The sequence below is a fragment of the Bubalus kerabau genome, chromosome 6, assembly GCF_029407905.1.
Source record: "Bubalus kerabau isolate K-KA32 ecotype Philippines breed swamp buffalo chromosome 6, PCC_UOA_SB_1v2, whole genome shotgun sequence".
NCBI lineage: Eukaryota > Metazoa > Chordata > Mammalia > Artiodactyla > Bovidae > Bubalus > Bubalus kerabau.
Window position 1 is genome coordinate 28637942 of NC_073629.1, and position 6883 is coordinate 28644824.

General features: G+C 47.7%; 2 long non-coding RNA genes across 2 annotated transcripts; one reads left to right on the forward strand and one right to left on the reverse strand.

Moving 5' to 3' along the window:
* Nucleotides 1-3938, reverse strand: LOC129656086 (uncharacterized). Its single transcript, XR_008716176.1, has 4 exons — nt 3623-3938; nt 2936-3027; nt 769-950; nt 1-430 (listed from the first exon to the last, which is right to left on the reverse strand). It is a non-coding gene; the product is annotated as an uncharacterized LOC129656086 (long non-coding RNA).
* Nucleotides 1518-5512, forward strand: LOC129656087 (uncharacterized). Its single transcript, XR_008716177.1, has 3 exons — nt 1518-2280; nt 4921-5060; nt 5335-5512. It is a non-coding gene; the product is annotated as an uncharacterized LOC129656087 (long non-coding RNA).
* Nucleotides 5513-6883: the final 1371 nt, after the last annotated feature.

A 6883-nucleotide genomic window follows, 5' to 3' on the forward strand; every position in this document is an offset into this window, starting at 1 on the left:
AGAGGCAGGCAATGTATGAGATATTGGGGATACAAAAGTAGATAATGTATCTTTGATCTGTGACTTAACGATTTAGTCAACAAATCTTTATTGAGCTCTTACTTTGTGCCAGTCACTATTCTAGGCTCTGGGGATACATCAACATAGACCAAAGCTTCTGCCCTGGTGGAGTTTATATTTGGGGGAGGGGCGCGGTACAGACAAGCAGCATGTATATCATGTCAGATGGTTTAGCAAGGGCTCAGGAGAGAACAAAGTTGGATGAGGCATGGGGGTCAGGGCGCCGTGTGCACCTCACTGTCCCGGAGGATCTTGGGCTGCTGGGCGAGACTGCAGCTTCAGCAGAGGCTCGAGGTGGAAGAGGAGAGCGCTGGGACCGGGACCCGAGAAGCCTGTAGAAGCCGCTGCATCGCTTCACCCAGCCGTGACCCTGGGAGCAGACCTTGAAGGATGAGTATTTGACAGATAAAGAGGGAGGAAGCATTCTGGGCACAGGCACAGAAGTGTGACAGAGTGTATCCAGGAAGCCGAGTCTGGTGGGGGTGCAGAGACTGATGCGCGGAAGCAGAGTGGGGGCAGGGTGGCCCAGGAGGCCTGCTGGGAGCTGCAGGTCTGGAGGGATGAGGCAGTGAAATGCTGCTGGTGTCAGGGAGGACAGGAAGGAAGCATTGAAGCAGCAGAGCTCCTCAGAGGACTGTGGGCAATTTGGCCAGGGGACAGTAGAAGGGAGGAAGCAGGGTTGGGACGGGTGGGGGCGGGTGGCACGACCTGGAAAAGAGAGGCAGAGTCCAGAGCTCTCAGGGCTTTATATGGTGGGCTTAAAACTGTGGATTTTATCCGGGAGGCAATAGGGAGCCATTGATTGAAGGTTTTCACAGAGACGAATAAGATGAGTTGACTTCATGGTTTGGAGAGTGGCTTCCTGGGGGAAAAGTGAAGGCAGAGGGACCCTTTAGGAGAGACAAAGGAAACCTGATGTGACAATTGGGCCTGAGTTATTGCAGCCTTTGTAGGCATGTATCAATCATAAATGGGGAACAGAGTGGAAGACGTTCCAGGAGAAAAAGCAAGTTCAGCTTCAGGTAAGTTGAGGGCAAGTGCCTTTGGGAGGTGCAGGTACAAACAATAACAGGTCACTCTGTGAAGCATTTATTAAATACCAACCCTGTGCTAGGTATTTTACAGGTTTTGAGTCATCCTTCACTGCGACCCGTGTTTTAGGGATTATATCATCTGCGTTTTACAGAGAAGGAAGCTCAGGCATAGAAAGGGTGGCAGGACATCATGAAGCTGCCGACAGGTGGGGCCAGGCTTTGACCTCAGATGGGCTGACCACAGACCCCCCCACCTTTAGTCCATCAGCGATGCCACGTCTTGGCAGTGCGTGTTTACAACTCTGGAGGAGATCAGCTACTGACAATGAATATGGCTCTCAGAGATTAAACATAGTTGACAGTACAGTAGGGAGAACAGCAAGAGGTGGGTAGAAATAGGCAGAATGTGTGAGGCAGTGAGACATGACAGGGAAATGTGCAGGAGATGGGTCACTGTTGTCTTGTTTCAACATAGAAAACCCTGAAGCCTGTTTATAGACCAGGGAGAATAAATCTTAAATTTCAAAATTTAAGAAGGGAGGGGTAACTTAGGAGATGGGTGGAAGGACCAGCTTTGGAAAGGTGCAGACAGGGATGAGCCAGAGGTGACTGTGGATGGTTCAAGGGCATTTTGTAGGAAGCAAGAGGCTCTGACAGAGCCTGGGAGGCCAGGAGAGGGAGTCGGGCTAGAGAGAGGTGTATCTGACAGTTTCTCAGGAGCCCTTGGAGCATCTGATAGCCACTGAGATGGAAATCACAGAAAACGTACGTTCCCTACTTTGTGCAAACCATTTGGATGGACAAACAGATTCTAACGGACTCTGCTGCTGCTGCTGCTGCTAAGTCACTTCAGTCATGTCCGACTCTGTGCGACCCCATAGACGGCAGCCCACCACGCTCCCCCGTCCCTGGGATTCTCCAGGCAAGCACACTGGAGTGGGTTGCCATTTCCTTCTCCAGTGCATGAAAGTGAAAAGTGAAAGTGAAGTCGCTCAGTCGTGTCCGACTCTTTGTGACCCCATGGACTGCAGCCTACCAGGCTCCTCCATCCATGGGATTTTCCAGGCAAGAGTACTGGAGGGGGGTGCCATTGCCTTCTCCAACGGCCTCTCAAGGACCCCAGACATTGTCTCCTCTACAGTCTCTTCCACGTCTAAGAATTGTTATATTCAATGAGTTGTTTGAGGTGAGTGTGGGATGTCTAAATAGTCTAAATAGAGACTTGAAAAAGGAGAGGAAATGGTGGGAGTTTCTATTAAATAGCTTTGGGGGGGCTTGGGATTGTAGTCTGTGAACAAGAAAGCAAATGTGCTCCATATAAAGTGATCAGGCCCAGGGGGACCTAAAGGAGCAGCCAAGATCCCTGGGCCAGGTGCACTAACACCCCAGTGGGGCCAGGTGTCGGCACTGATGCTGCTCTGCGGGCCTGGGGGTGGGCAGCCCGCTCCCAGGCCCAGTGGCTCTCATTGCCTGGGGAGCTGGGAGGCAGCGCAATGTCAGGTATAACTCAGATTCCAGAAGCAGGATGCTGCCCAGGCTTCAGTCAGCCCCTCCTTTCCACTGGTTATCAGTGGAAAGGAGAGAAGTCAGGGGCAGAGAGCCCGATAAAGACACTAGTCCGTGCACATGACCTTGGGCCTTCTAAGCATTCCCAAGGGGATTCTACTTGCCGGGCAGTGCAAAGGATCGCACTCAGGGCCAACCGTGGACAGGGATGGGCTGGCTAATCGTGCCTTCTGGGGACTGGTAGTTTCTTCTGCATTGTTGTTTTTAATCTGGGGTGTCATCATCAGTAATTCATTACCTATTTATGAGAAGCACTTGAATAACACCTCACGTACCGCGTTGAGCTAATTACTTGGACTGACACCAGGTGGCATTGTTTCCTGAAGGTGAACCAGCCTCTGTTGCTGCTGGCCTGGGCTCATTCTTTCTGAGGAGACACAGGTGTGTAAGGAAGAGGCCTCCGCCCCCCCCCCCCCCCCCCCCCCCGGCTTCTGGCCCACAGCCGGATCCACTCCTTGCAAGCCAAGAACCGTCTCCATGGTTGCCGAAGAAGGGGAGGGCCTCATCGAGTCATCAAAAGACAGCAACATTAATCCATCTTAGTGATCAGGGTTTGAGCTAATCATGCCTTTTTATTGTCTGCATTTCTGATGCTTTGACACCTGGGGGCCTTGCTGCCCCAGGAGAGCCTGTCCGCCTCAGGGCTAGCTAATTCCTAGTAGTTAAGCCAACTCTTCGTGACCCCATGGACTGCAGCCTACCAGGCTCCTCCTCCCTCCATGGGATTTTCCAGGCAAGAGTACTGGAGTGGGTCGCCATTAACTCACAAGCAATGTTCCTTATAGGCAAAGCAACCCATCCAGAGCTCGTACCCAGCCTCCTGCCTTATCTGGCTCTCACACTCAGGACCACTATCCATCTGCCCTAATTACCTCAGGGTAGGGTACTGGACAAGTAAAGACAGCTCCAGCATCCCAGATGCTGCTGAAATTATTCAAACTAGCCATCCTAAGCCTGCTTACCCTGCCTCGCTTGTTCCTTTTCACAAGAAAATAAAGGCTCCTGCCCATGTGTTCCTCCCACTCTCCCTACCTCCTGACTGACCCTGGTGCTTCTCTATGTGACTGTGCATGGTGTAGGGCACCCCTTCCTCTTGGAATTACCTTCCCAAAGGTAATTGTCCCTTTATCTGTTGGCCTTATTATACCTGAATAGTAATAAAACCTACATTTTAAAGCAGGGTCTCTACTGTAACTGTGCTCATTTGTGAACCATATAAATGATCAGGCAGAGAGAAGGAATTAATGTTTATTTTGCTTTTTTATTGTGTGGTAGGCATTGTAATAGTCATTTAAGTCTATTATTTAATAATATCTTCCTGGCAATTCTATAAGTTAGATATTTTACAAAAACTCAAACAGTTTAAAGTGGCATTTCCAAGATCACAGAGGCTAAATCCAGGCCTTCTGGATCCCAGCCAGGCTTTCCCACTGCACTAGTCATAGATAATGAAGACAGATTTTTTCCTTGCTGTTTCTTTATTCCTTCTTCCCTTGTCTGATTAATGATCACTGCACACTTTTCTTTCCTTCCACCTTTCCTTTTGAATGAAATCAAGTGTTAGTCCCTCGGTCATGTCTGACTCTTTGCGACCCCATGGATTATAGCCCACAAGGCTCCTCTGTCCATGGAATTCTCCAGGCAAGAATACTAGAATGGGCTGCCATGTCCTTCTCTAGGGGATCTTTCCAATCCAGGGATCAAACCCGGGTCTCTCATACTGCAGGCAGATTCTTTACGGTCTGAGCCACCAGGGAAGTCAAACTTTCTCATCGTCTATCTTTTATCTATCTACCTATTTATGTATAAGAAGCTGTTTATTTTCCATCAACCTGTTTCCGTTTTTTAGAGTTTATGGAAGATCAAACTAAAGACCACTTAGTGGTTGTTTGTATCCATTCAGTGGCCTGAGAAGTGGAAGCTGCAAAGCCAGTCCTCTGTGGTGGGCTAAGCACTCTGCTTTTAAGTAGGGAATAGCTGAATAGGCACCCAGGGCCCCTGTGCCTTCAGGCCAGTCTGGACTCAGGTTGAGTAGTAGTGACCTTGGGAGCTGGAGCAGTCCAGTCACCTGAAATCTCTCCTTGGTCACAGCCTTTTCAGCTGAGCCTGCTCTTCCTTTTCAATCTCTTCAGGATCCCTTAGAAGCAGAGATCATTTCTGATGGGTGTTTACGGGAGGTGGTGCCATGTATGCCCAGAACTTCCCGGGCCAGCACCCAGAACATCAAACCCACTGAGTAGGCTCTCTTGTTGCTCCACAGGATGGCAATGTCCGCATAATGCAGAGGAGAGTCTGTGAGAGGCTGGTGTCAGCCCTGGGATCAGTAACCACTGATAGTCTCGGCTCCCTGAGGGCTCCCTGGCTCTGGTTAGTGCTGGTTCCAGGAGCGGAGTGCTCACGGTAAGAGAGGCTCCAGTGGCGGCAGCAGACTTCCGCACAGCTCTCTGGCCAGTGTTCCTGGGGAATATGACACTGACATCTGCTAGGTTTTAGTGACAACGATGATGAGAGCTGCCAACAGAAGTTTTACCCAAGTTCTCTCCAGTTTTATGTTGTAGATGCCACAGAGATTCCTTTTGTAGATGTACTGTTCAATTTGTAAGTCAAGGGTAATGCTACCTAAGTGAGTTTCTGCTGCAAGAAATTTGAGGCCATCCTTCTTCTTTATTTACAGGACATCAAGGACTCCCTCTAAGTTATTATGAAAATGCTGAACAATGCCAGATGGATCCCTGTCTGAGTAGTGCAGACAGGCCCTACCTTTCCCTTTAAAGAAAAAACTTCCTTGGCAGTGTTACTTGAGTTATGTGTTTTTCAGCTATGTGAAAAGTTGAAAAACACATTGTAAATTCCATGATATAATAAATGTTTTTTTCTTTTGAGTACAAAAACTTTAAGCTCTGAATTTAAAAATTATTTTGACATTTTAAGTTCAGTAATAAAATTTCAAACATTGTTTTAAATGCTTTTTTAAAACACCAGGTCCAAAGTAGATTAACGGGTCTGGATTTATGCTCCCATATGAAGTAACTATAAATTCTGATAAAATATATGAAACAACAGATTTCAAGAAGTTGGATCATGTAACAGAAGACAGATCCCCGAGATGCAGGAGACCAACTGGGTAATCCCCACTGTTGTCCTAACTTGCTGCCTAAAGAGAGTTTTCAGGCCGTGGCACAGGGAAGACCGAACCAGTCAGAGCCTAGTGGGCTTCCTGCACTGAAGAGGGAGAGCTAGGGTTTAAGGAGGCAGAGTAACAGAGATAAGAAAGCTACAGGTAAAGAGAACTCTAGAAAAATAGAGGCTTCCCTTGAGTATTTCGTTAAGTTCTGTTCAGTGCACATGTGTGAGGAAAGAATCCCTTGAATTGATTAAAGGGGGCAATACTAGAGGCACACAGTAAATAGTACCTGTTATGACCAATAGGTCATAATAGTGCCTGTTATGCAGGCTGGCAAACCGCATAACCTATAAAGCACTGGGTAGTGTAATTGGATTGGTCTTGCCTCAGTAGCGGGGGAGAAAAAACACCCTGGATTAAATGCTGCTCTGGTTGTGCCAAACAAAGCTTAAAAGCAAGACCTGAAAGCCTCAAACTGTTTCCAAGTGTTTTGTGTTCCAAACAAAGGTCAAGAGTATTATGAAATACACAAATATGCAGCATCCAGTAAAGTACAATAACTGGGATCCTGTGAAAATTACCAAACATATAAAGAAGCAGAGGAATGTTGCTCATAAATAGGAGGGAAATCTATTATTTGAAATCTATCAACTGACACAGAGGATAGAATCAGTAGAACAAACAAAACCTCTTCAAAACAGTAATTCAAAAAGCTAGGGGTGGCACATCTGTTATGTAAAACAGTATGAAGTTTCTTTAAAAAACTAGATGTAGAGCTACCATATGATCTAGCAATCCCACTCCTGGGTATCTATCCAGAGAAAACTATAATTTGAAAAGACACATGTGCCCCAGTGTTCACTGTAGCACCATTTACAATAGCCAGGACACAGACGCAACTTAAATGTCCATCAACAGAGGAATGAAAGAAGAAGAGGTAGTACATATATATGCTGCTGCTACTGCTGCTACGTCGCTTCAGTCGTGTCCGACTCTGTGCAGCCCCATGGATGGCAGCCCACCAGGCCCCCCTGTCCCTGGGATTCTGCAGGCAAGAACACTGGAGTGGGTTGCCATTTCCTTCTCCAGTGCATGAAAG